The sequence below is a fragment of the Lynx rufus genome, unplaced genomic scaffold (genome assembly GCF_022079265.1).
Source record: "Lynx rufus isolate CCGP_SWC_20201006 ecotype Redwood Valley unplaced genomic scaffold, mLynRuf1.p SCAF_15, whole genome shotgun sequence".
Lineage (NCBI taxonomy): Eukaryota > Metazoa > Chordata > Mammalia > Carnivora > Felidae > Lynx > Lynx rufus.
In genome coordinates, this window is record NW_025814829.1 from 48,830,413 (window position 1) to 48,841,879 (window position 11,467).

The following is an 11,467-nucleotide window of genomic DNA, read 5'->3' on the forward strand; positions in this document are numbered from 1 at the left end:
TGCCTGGATTTCTGACCATTGGAAAAGGAAATGGCTAATGTAGAATCTAGAATAGAACCTGGTATTAAAGGCACTCAATAAATATCTGTTGATGAGATTAAAAACTAACACAAATAAGTTAAGTGACTTGCCTAAGGTCACACAGCTATTGGTATTTGAGCCACAATTCTAACCCCAAAAGGGCAAAATGTGAAAGTGATTAGGAAACAAGAATGCTTGAGACTACTCCATGAGTAGCGCCCCCAGGTGCATAGGGCTGGGAGCCTGCTGCCTCTAGGGCAGTGAGGAGGTGGGACAGGGTGTGGGACACACCCTAAACAACATCTATTAAGATTAAAAACACCATCCGATGCCTGGGTGGCTCAGTTGGTTAAGGGACTGACTTGGGCTCAGGTCATGATCTCACGGTTCATGAGTTTGAGCCCCGTATCAGCCTCTGTGAGGACAGTTCAGAGCCTGGAGCCTGCTTCGGATTCTGTGTCTCCCTCTCTCTCTGCCCCTCCCCCACTCACACTCTGTGTGTGTGTGTGTGTGTGTGTGTGTGTGTGTCTCAAAAATAAATATTTTTAAAAATATTTTTTAAAAAAGATTGGAAATGCCTGGGTCTTGTGGGTTCTTTTATGAACCCCTTATTGATGTTTGAAAAGCTTCATCGCAAAAACACATGTCATGGTGGGTTTGTGGGAAAGGCAGATGCACCAAAGACTGACTCAAATGTCAAAGTCGTTGTTTTTGTCACCCACTGCTTCCTTTGGGTGTCTAGCAGATGTTGGGGAGGGCTGTGCAGCTGGATACCTCGAGAGCCTTCCATCCTCAGGGTCTCAGGAGGGGCAACCTTTGGCACACAGCCTCTGAGTCTGGAATATGTTTGCTGCCTGGGCCTTCGGACAACAGGAAGAGGTCAACCTCAGTCCAGTGAGTGAAGAGCCCTGAGTTCAGGACCAGTGTGTCAATCTACAAATGAGGCTCTCACTTCTGAGCCTTGTTTGCAAACCAGCTGCAATACTGTCGTACCAACCCCAAGCCTTTACACGGCTCTCAAATCGCATGGCTTGAATAATGTGGCGATCATCCTGCTATGCCCTTTATTTCACTGATGTGGGCCTGAGCTCCAGCGGTGAGAGGATTCTCCCGAGACTACGGCAAACCTGTCTTGTCTCCTGACCACTGCCCCACCATGTTGTAAATACCTGGACAGGAAAAAACAGCATTTATTTCTGTCCAATTCTATCTCTACATTCCTGAGCACCAGTTCATGCAAAGCACCATGGAGGGTGCATAGACATACCTGTGACCATGGCACAGCTCCTTAAGGAGTGCCTCGGTGGGTGGGATGTCCCTGCTGTCTTCATATTCCCTCAAATCCCCACCAGCCTTTCCTGGCCCTCGTAGTCAAAATGCTGACCCACTGTTGTGTTGGGATGGCTGGTGGGGAAGAGGAGAAGGAAAGAAACATTTATCTCGAGACTACTATATTCCAGGCACTCTATACATTCTCGTATTTGCCTCTCAAGCCACCTTCTTTTTTTTTAGATTTTTTTTTTCAACGTTTATTTATTTTTGGGACAGAGAGAGACAGAGCATGAACAGGGGAGGGGCAGAGAGAGAGGGAAACACAGAATCGGAAACAGGCTCCAGGCTCTGAGCCATCAGCCCAGAGCCCGACGCGGGGCTCGAACCCACGGACCGTGAGATCGTGACCTGGCTGAAGTCGGACACTTAACCGACTGCGCCACCCAGGCGCCCCCTCAAGCCACCTTCTAAGATAAGTACCGTTACTTCCATTTCCAAATGATTAAGAAAAGTTGATGGACTGAGGAAGTGGCTGAGCTTAGATTTGAATTCAGGTCCTTCCACCAGACCACACTGTCACTCTTTAGCCTTCTCTTCTTCCCTGAGCTGTCCTCCGGTCCCCTCAGATGCTCACACGCCTTAAGAACCTTTGACAAGAAAGTTCCCCTCCCCCAGAACATAACACCAAAATCCTGCCTTGTCATTCTAGGGAACCTGAATTCTAAGCTGAAGGTCTTCCTTCTCACTTCTCAATCTCCACACTACCACCCACCCCACCCTTCCATGCCCCTCCTGTTTTTATAACATCTACTTTCCTGTGAAGCCACACTCTCAACCATTAGCTATACCCCCTGCCCCCGCAAGGCACTGTATTCCAGGCACTGAGGCTTCCCAGACCCCACCTTCCCCTTCTCCTCAACCTCACCTCCAGACAGGCAGCCCAGGTATTGTCAACTCCTCTATTGACAGAAGAGGACATGAGAGCCCAACAAGGCTGTCCTTCCAGGAGGATTTCCCTGCCCAGCCCACACCTCCACTCTTCAGGGTTTCTGCTGCCAGACCTCACTGCACCACACTGTGTGTGGTTCCCATATCATGTTACATGTGATTTTCATGCCCTTTTCCTGGGGTTTCTCCATCATTCCAGCCCATTGCTTGGGTTGTTCCCTTTCATTCACAGCTAATCCTATTTTATCTTATTCTAGCTGCTTAGCTTAGCCCAATATTTCCAAATTACACCTGGGAATATCATCTGCCCGCAATGTCCTTTTGTCTTCCTGGTGAACTCTTCCTTCCAAAGTCAGTTCAGACAATAGCCAGTTTGTGAAAGCCTTCCCTGGGTACAATGAATCCCTCCATCCTCAAGGTACCCACAGCCTGTCTATTGTAACACAACACAGAAAGTCACTGGGAATCTCTCCTATTTCCTAGACTCAAGCATCTTCACTAATGGGACACTTTTTTCTTTGTCAGTTTTGCAATCTGCAATCTCTAGCCTAGAGACTGATGCACAGGAAATGTTCAGTAAATATTTCCTGAGTATTGCTTGTCTATATATACCTGATGGGGTAGAACTAGAACCAAACAGTGGAAGGTTCTGCTCCACTAGACTCCAAGTTCCTCAAGGGCAGGGAGACAACTTCTTCCATCAGTGGATTGCCACTGTGCCAACAGTCCAAGTGCTAAAAATGCAGAATGAGCCACCCCAGGCTATGATCAGTTCCCCATTCCAGGGGATGTCTAAGCACTGGATGCCTTGACAGAGTCACTGATGCCTTGACAGAGATTTGGGGCAGGCAGCTGCACAAGGTATTTCTGAGCTCCCTTTTAGCCCCAAAGACGATGGTTCCATGGTGAGCAAGAGGTTGGTTTATAGATCAAAAGACGGACAGGAAAAGTAGATGCAGAAGAATGGAAGAGAAAGAGGCACAAAGGTGGAAAATAAAGGGTCCGTGAGGAAAGGGAGGCTGAACACTGGTGAAAGGGAGGAGATTGGAAAGATTGGATGGAAGAACAACGTGAGAGAGTGGGGGCTCATTAGCCACAGGGAAGTGCTTGCACACCATCATGACCAGCTGCATGAGACCCCCGCTAGTCCAGAAGCAGGAGTCATAGAGAATGTTAAAGCTGACATGCTGAAAGCCACTGCGACAAGAAATCAGCCAGAAATGGATTTCATGCCCATTCCACCGAAACATGAACCTGAATCCTAGAAAATCAGTTGCAATTGACAAAAATCAAGCCATACAGGAACACAGGGAAAGCCTTACTGCCCAGTGCCATCCGGCTCCTCTTGACATGCTGCAGCCTGGCCAACCCTGAGTCGACACGTCAGGAGCACCAGGCCCGGTACAACAGAATTTGCAGAGGGCAGCCCACCCCCAGCTCTGGTGACCACTGGCTTCAGAACCCATCCCTTTCCCAAAACATATTGCATGTTACAGGCGGTGAACCGTTGGCTGAGCTCTGGGACCAGTCCACCTTCCAGACATGAAATAACAGGAGACCTGTACTCATGTGACTTCCGCTGCAGATCCTGCTCTACCTTCATTCCCTGTTCTTACCAACACACAGCTACCTGGTGCCCCAGGACCGTTTACAAAGTAGCTGAGTAGTCATGTTTATAGAGTATCCATTATGTCCAGACACTGAAGCAGACCCTTATGTGGATTCTCATGCTGACTCCTCAAAATAAGCCAATAAATATCATCACCGGTAGATAAGGAAACTAAAGCTCAGAAAGGTTAAATAATTTTTCCAAAATTACACACACAACTATTAAGTGGCAGAGCCTGGATCTAAAGTTTATTTATTTACTTACTTATTTTTTGAGAGGCTGGGGAGAAGGGGTAGAGAGACAGAGGGAAAGACAGAATCCCAAGCAGGCTCCGCACTGTCAGTGCAGAGCCCAATATGGGGCTCAAACTCAGAAACAGTGGGATCATGACCTGAGCCGAAGTCAAAGTCAGATGCTTAACCAACTGAGCCACCCAGGTGCCCCCCCCTCCCCACCCCAGTCTAGATTTAAACCAGTTCCAGCGCCCATGACCCAGTGCCATCCAGGAATGGAGACTTGTTCCCCTATCCCCTATCCCAGAATCCCTGCCCACATGTCCCCTCCTCTTCCGCTCAGGCCCTGCTTTGCACACTCCTGTCTTCTAAGTCTCGCTCACCTGCCCCAGGCTCTCCTCCCTGTGTCATGCCCTGGCACCTGTGCCTGTGCCCCTGAGGCAGCCGGAGGACAGGTGCCGGGCGAGCCTACCCAGGCACCTCCCAGCTGTCTCCTGCCCCGTCTCACTGCTGTGGAGGCGGGCCTGCCTGCCCTTTGATTGCCAGCTTCAGAAACCCGCCCCCATCACCACTACAGAGGTTAACCTTTGCATCTTGCTGTCCACATCTCTTCGGTCCTTCCCCCCACAGAGCTGGTTTGAACACACACTGAGACCTGAATGCATCCCCAGGCAGCCACTGACAGATGGCTGAATCAGCTTCTTCACTGTAATCGAACCCAGGAGCACCCTCCGCCCTACACTGAGCTTACACTTGCATGGCTCCCTTACCACGGTTACTTGACTGTAAAGAAAGGGAGATCTCAGCCCTGGGTCTGGCCCTTCTCAGACTCTGATCCTCTAGGTGGGGGCGGGGGATGGATTTCAGCTGTGGGATTAAAGGTCTTTCACTGTGCAGCTCTGAATTCCCTTACCTCACAGCTCTGCACCTTCCTCATGGCTGTGAGGTGAGTGCTCCTCCCACACCTGCAGCCTGCCATGTGCGCATCGTGTGTGTGTGTGTGTGTGTGTGTGTGTGTGTGTGTGACCTCTTGCCCGGATGCGCTCCGGTTAACCGCTGCACCACGCAGGGCAGGGGGGAACCTGTGGGGACAGGCGCAGAGAAGAAAGATGCCGATGAGCCAGTACCTGTGGTCACTAAAGCAGCTTCGTTTTCCTAGCACTCCCTGGGTTGATTCACTTCCAGCTGCAGCTCCACAGGGTGAAGCGGGTCCTGAGGAAGTGGTCAGAGGGCAGCAGAGAGCGCTTCCTTTCACACAAGGCCTCCAGGGCAGAAGCGAAGCCTCGTAACATCTCCATCCGAAATCTCTCCTGCCCCACAGCCCCTCTCTCCAGCTTACAGACGCACATTTTTGTGTTGTCCATTTTTTCAGATCCTCCTGTACCTGTGTGGAGTTTTCCTTCCAGGTGGGAGATCCCTGTGTTCACAATCATGGGAGCTGGAATACCTCTTAGCACTCAGCTCTCTGCTCGCCCACATGTTCATGTGTTCACTCGGCATCCACCATGTGCCCTTGGCACAGACCCTGCCCTTGGGCTTCACACAGTGTGACCATGCAGCATGACCTCCTCATTGTCTGTCCAGCTGGAAATCTGAGGAGAAGAACCTTCCCAAGCCACACTGAGCAACTCTTGGCTGGTGGCATAGCATTTCCAAAAATAAAATCTCACAGAGCAATTACATATTAAAAATGTTATAGTCACAGGTTTCTCGTGCGTGGATGTCTCCTTTCCTGCCTCATGTTCTCAACGCTTCAGGCATGCAGGGGGCATCTTCTTGCATTGGTAGGCAGTTTCGTGCACAAAGTCAGTGGACACCTGATAGTTGATTGTGTCCCAAGAAACTAAGTCCAGTCCACGCTAAAATATCCATGTGCCATGTGGCACCTCTCATCCTGAAAGGAAGGTTAAATGTTATTGTCACTCTGACACTCCTCTTGAATCAGGCAGAAAGCTTCTTAGTTTTATTTTAATCCTAAATTCTGCCACCTAAAACTTGGGGAAGGTACAACCCATATCATTAAGGATTTGAACTATCAGCTAAAAATCAGCTGCTACGAAGGGAATGGACTATACCAGAGAGAAAACACCTTGCCCCAAACCTAAGGAGAACACTGAGGACCAGGGAAAAAAGTGAGTTAGTTAGCCTCCTTCAGGTTGCTAGTGGCAGAGCAAGGGCCAAAACCTCTATTCTCCCTATATCAGTCAAGGTCAGCTGTGTCCCACAGCAGGCTGAGAACACCCTGACCTCTCTGGCGATGTGGCTCAAACCATGTGACATTTTAGTTCAATTCAGACAAATCTATCGTGTTCTTTTGTCCCCAAGGTAATTGGTTTTAGCAACTTCACATTTGTCCCCATCTAGGAGTAGCGATTGGATTTCTTGATTATTTTGCTGGACTGGAAAAAGTGAAATGGTATTTGCCCTCTGGATGATTTCCCTCCACGAGAAAATATCCAAATTTCTAACAAAAGACAAAACAAAACAAAAACCACCAACATCCAGCTCTCATAATGGAACCGTGAAGGGAGTGGAAATGGGGAGACCCAACTTAGGAGCCCAGCCCTTAAGGCTTAGGCAGAGAGAAGGGTTTCTATAGGACCACTTACATGTAGGAAGGATGCAAAAATCCTTATAGAGTGACGGTACTTGCCCACTGAAATCTAAACTTGCCCCCCCACCCCACTGCCCCATAGTTGGTAACAACAATCCAATTTTCTTCGAGGGACCACCTGCCCTCCCTCTCTGTCCAAGTGGTTCAGTTGCAGCTGATCCCACCTAGATGCCCTCCTGACCAGTCATTAAAACCATGAATCCCACTGGCCCCAGTGATTGGAGCTGAGAGATGGGCCAAGACAGATTCTTGGTGATATCATCATCTGAGTATCTGAATCCAGCAGGGCCTTAATCTTGGAGTCCTACTCCTATGTTTTACAAGTTATGGAAGTCATAACATTTCCTTCCCTTCCCTTCCCTTCCCTTCTCTCTCTCTTTCTCTCTCTCTCTCTCTCTCTCTCTCTCTCTCAGTGTAAGCCCATTTGAGTTGGGTTTCTGTCACTTGGAACCAAAAGAGACCTACCTAATGAACCCACAGCAAGAACACTGAGTGGGTGGTCAAAGAGAATGAGAGCTTCAGTGAAAGGGTAGTGACAATATTTTTGGGCACCTGGCCTGAATCCTGCTAGCTCCTGAAAGAAGGAAAATTCAGCACCACCCAAATGGGGGTGTGGTGCAGGCCCTAAGGAGGTGCCCTGGTGCCACAGCACAGCTCACCAAGATAGCAGAGCTCATCCTGAGCTGACATCTAGTCCTCCACCCACCTAACCTTCCAGTGAGATTCAGGGTGAGAATATGAAACTGCTTTTGATGAGGTTTCACCCACTCTGACTCCTACAGTGCTTTCCGGGTCCCCAGAATATAATTTTTCATTTAGAGGCACCCAAAGATGCCCAAACTAGAGTTCATCATCAGCCACACTTTTTTCTATTGCTGAAACCCAAGCTTCCTCCATTTATAATAGACATCTAACCCCAAAGTCCTTCTTTCTCTGTGACTGCTGTCCCTCTCCGTGTTCGTCCAGCACAAATAGGGTGGACATCGGCCCTTTAACAAAAGTACAGTATTAGACCTTCATGACTTACTGCAAATCCTACCTTTTGAGTAGATGCTTTGATTTCTTGTTGCCTTTCCTGGTACATTTCCTGCTGATCCTTCCTTCCCATCTAGAGTTGGAAAGAGTAGGTACGTTACAGACTAATGTGCCACCACACAGCCAGGAGCTAATCAGTCATTCTACCAACCTCTGCTGACCATCAGGCAACACACACCACTGTGAGATACAGTGGAACACACCATATCCCCTGTCCTCAAGGATTTTACCCAGCAAACCATCAGAGGGGAACTTATTTCTAGCTCTCACGTTGCAAAATGGGCAGGCTAGAGACACAACACCTCTTTGAAGCCCATGCCATGCTGTGTGCTCTACCTATCTGGCCTCATCTATTCAAAACACATTTACAAGATCTGGCAAAATTCCCTTCCCAGAGTGTGACCAATGCAGGTTGCCAGTCACTGGGAGTGGGCAGGGGGAAGGTGCGAGTGTGGGCGTCCTTGGTTCTACATTTGATATTTGAGACCCTTGGGGCCAAGCTCTGCGCTGCCTCCAGACCTCAGAGCAGGTGGCCCAATCAGAACAGGGCACTGAAGCAACGGAGTCATCACGTGACTGTAACTGATTTGCAAGACCAAGGATGGCAAGCACTGTAGATGCCTCCAAATTAGCCCTGGGGTGAAAGGGAGAGAAGTCCTATTTGAGTGAGGTTGGGGGAATGGACAGAGAGGGGGCTTGAAAAATTTAGCTCTTCTTGTTTATTTCAACTGTATGTTTAAAAACAAACAAGTAAGAAATTGCTGCGGCTGAGGTCAGAGAGGTTTTTTCCTGTTTTCTCCTCCAGGGTTTTGATGGTTTCCTGTCTCACATTCAGGTCCTTTATCCATTTTGAGTTTGTTTTTGTGAATGGTGTAAGAAAGCGGTCTAGTTTCATCCTTCTGCATGTTGCTGTCCAGTTCTCCCAGCACCATTTGTTAAAGAGACTGTCTTTTTTTCCATTGGATGTTCTTTCCTGCTTTGTCAAAGATTAGTTGGCCATACTTTTGTGGGTCTAGTTGTGGGGTTTCTATTCTATTCCATTGGTCTATGTGTCTGTTTTTGTGCCAATACCATGCTGTCTTGATGATGACAGCTTTGTAGTAGAGGCTAATGTCTGGGATTGTGATGCCTCCTGCTTTGGTCTTCTCCTTCAAAATTACTTTGGCTATTCAGGGCCTTTTGTGGTTCCATACAAATTTTAGGATTGCTTGCTCTAGCTTCGAGAAGAATACTGGTGCAATTTTGATTGGGATTGCATTGAATGTGTAGATAGCTTTGGGTAGTATTGACATTTTAACAATATTTATTCTTCCAATCCATGAGCACGGAATGTTTTTCCATTTCTTTATATCTTTTTCAATTTCCTTCATAAGCTTTCTATAGTTTTCAGCATACAGATCTTTTACATCTTTGGTTAGGTTTATTCTCCGAAGTCAAGGGAATTAAAAGCAAAAATGAACTATTGGGACCTCACGAAGATAAAAAGCTTCTGCACAGCAAAGGAAACAATCAACAAAACTAAAAGGCAACCAACGGAATGGGAAAAGATATTTGCAAATGACATATCAAAGGGCTAGTATCCAAAATCTATAAAGAGCTCACCAAACTCCACACCCAAAAAACAAATAATCCAGTGAAGAAATGGGAAGAAAACATGAATAGATACTTCTCCAAAGAAGACATCCAGATGGCCAACAGGCACATGAAAAGATGCTCAACCTCACTCCTCATCAGGGAAATACAAATCAAAACCACACTCAGATATCACCTCACGCCAGAGTGGCTAAAGTGAACAAATCAGGAGACTATAGATGCTGGCGAGGATGAGGAGAAATGGGAACCCTCTTGCACTGTTGGCGGGAATGCAAACTGGTGCAGCCATTCTGGAAAACAGTGTGGAGGTTCCTCAAAAAATTAAAAATAGACCTACCCTATGACCCAGCAATAGCACTGCTAGGGATTTACCCAAGGGATACAGGAGTGCTGATGCATAGGGGCACTTGGGCCCCAATGTTTATAGCAGCACTTTCAACAATAGCCAAATGATGGAAAGAGCCTAAATGTCCATCAACTGATGAATGGATAAAGAAATTGTGGTTTATATACACAATGGAATACTACGTGGCAATGAGAAAGAATGAAATATGGCCTTTTGTAGCTACGTGGATGGAACTGGAGAGTGTTATGCTAAGTGAAATAAGTCATACAGAGAAATACAGATACCATATGTTTTCACTCTTATGTAGATCCTGAGAAACTTAACAGAAGTCTAGGGGGGAGGGGAAGAAAAAAAAAAAGAGGTTAGAGAGGGAGAGAGCCAAAGCATAAGAGACTCTTAAAAACTGAGAACAAACTGAGGGTTGATGGGGGGTGGGAGGGTGGGTGATGGGTATTGAGGAGGGCACCTTTGGGGATGAGCACTGGGTATTGTATGGAAACCAATCTGACAATAAATTTCATATTAAAAAAAACAAGCAAGCAAAACCTTTGGGCCCATTCCATGGAAAGATCATTTGAATGAAGCTAGCAAGCAATTAGCAAGAAGTTGTCATCAGGTGTGTGACTGAATCTCCGCTGCTCAGTGTGCCCAGAGTACTCCCTCCACCCCACCCCACTCCCAGAATTGTCCCTGAGCCCAAGCCCCATTGTCGTCCTCCAAACGACCCCCAGGGCTGCTCCATCCGGGAACACACTCGCCAGCAGCTGCCTGCTGCCTGGGGCTTTCGTCTCCTGGCGCGGCTGCAAGCCTGGTCACTTTGTTTGGGGGAGGCTCTGACACAGCCTGAAAAGTCAGGGTTTCCAGAGTTGAGACACATCAGAGGCTGCTGTGCCCACACGGCCCTGTGCGGGCTGGGCTGAGAGCTTGCGTGTTCCGAGCGCAGTGGAACATGTGCGCTCCCCAACCACCGCCCCGCCAGTGACAGCCCTCACCTTGTTCCACAGGGCGGCCGCAGGGGCGTAGAGGGAGCCCCAGCCATGGGTCTTCTAGAAAACCGAGCCAGCCTCCAGGCCGCTGGTGTCCTCAGAATCTTAATGGAAGCGAAACACCCTGAAAACGCAGGCATCAGGAGCCAGACGGAAGCCCGGCAAACAGAAAAGTCAGAGATGCTGGTCTGTGATCGGGCTGTGCCAGGAGCAGCTTCTGGTGTTTGATGCTTGTCGATTGTGAGTGTGCATCCTGTTTGCCTAAGTTGCCTAGAGCAAGTGCACGTGGTTAAGTCTGTACACACAGGGGATATATTCTTCATCTTGCGTGCATGAATGTGTGCATGAATACGCAAATATGCATATATGAATATGCAAATAGAAAGTATATCAGCATCTTCTCACGACCAAGTAAAGTAAGCTTTGAAGTTAGCTTTGGCTCCTTGACTCACTGATAATCTAAGACAGTATTTCACACTCATTAATAACCTGTCCCTAAACCAAAGGACATAAACAACATCCTTTACCTTCTTCGTTTTCCAAGTCACCAAAGCACAGTTCTGTGCTTCAACAGCAGAGGGAAGCACTTTTCTTACTGGAAAGGGAAAGAAGAAAACAAGTCAGGAGCATTTGTCTCCCCCTCAGCAGCTTCCTCAGGAAAGATCTTCACAAAGAGGATGTTCCATTGATCAACAAAGATTTATAGAAAATGTAAAGAAATACAGAACCCCCCCCAATTTACTCACTGTCTGGTGGGAGATACTGAAAAGTAAATACCAACTTAAGAAACAGTTATAACCTCACAGTAAG

At 47.8% G+C, this 11,467-nt stretch overlaps 1 long non-coding RNA gene across 1 annotated transcript; it reads right to left on the minus strand.

Annotated features, from left to right (window-relative positions):
• Positions 1-528: 528 nt before the first annotated feature.
• Positions 529-10,846, minus strand: LOC124510217 (uncharacterized). The gene is made up of 4 exons (XR_006961646.1): positions 10,664-10,846; positions 7,737-7,805; positions 5,211-5,977; positions 529-1,425 (listed from the first exon to the last, which is right to left on the minus strand). It is a non-coding gene; the product is annotated as an uncharacterized LOC124510217 (long non-coding RNA).
• Between the last annotated feature and the right edge of the window lie 621 nt (positions 10,847-11,467).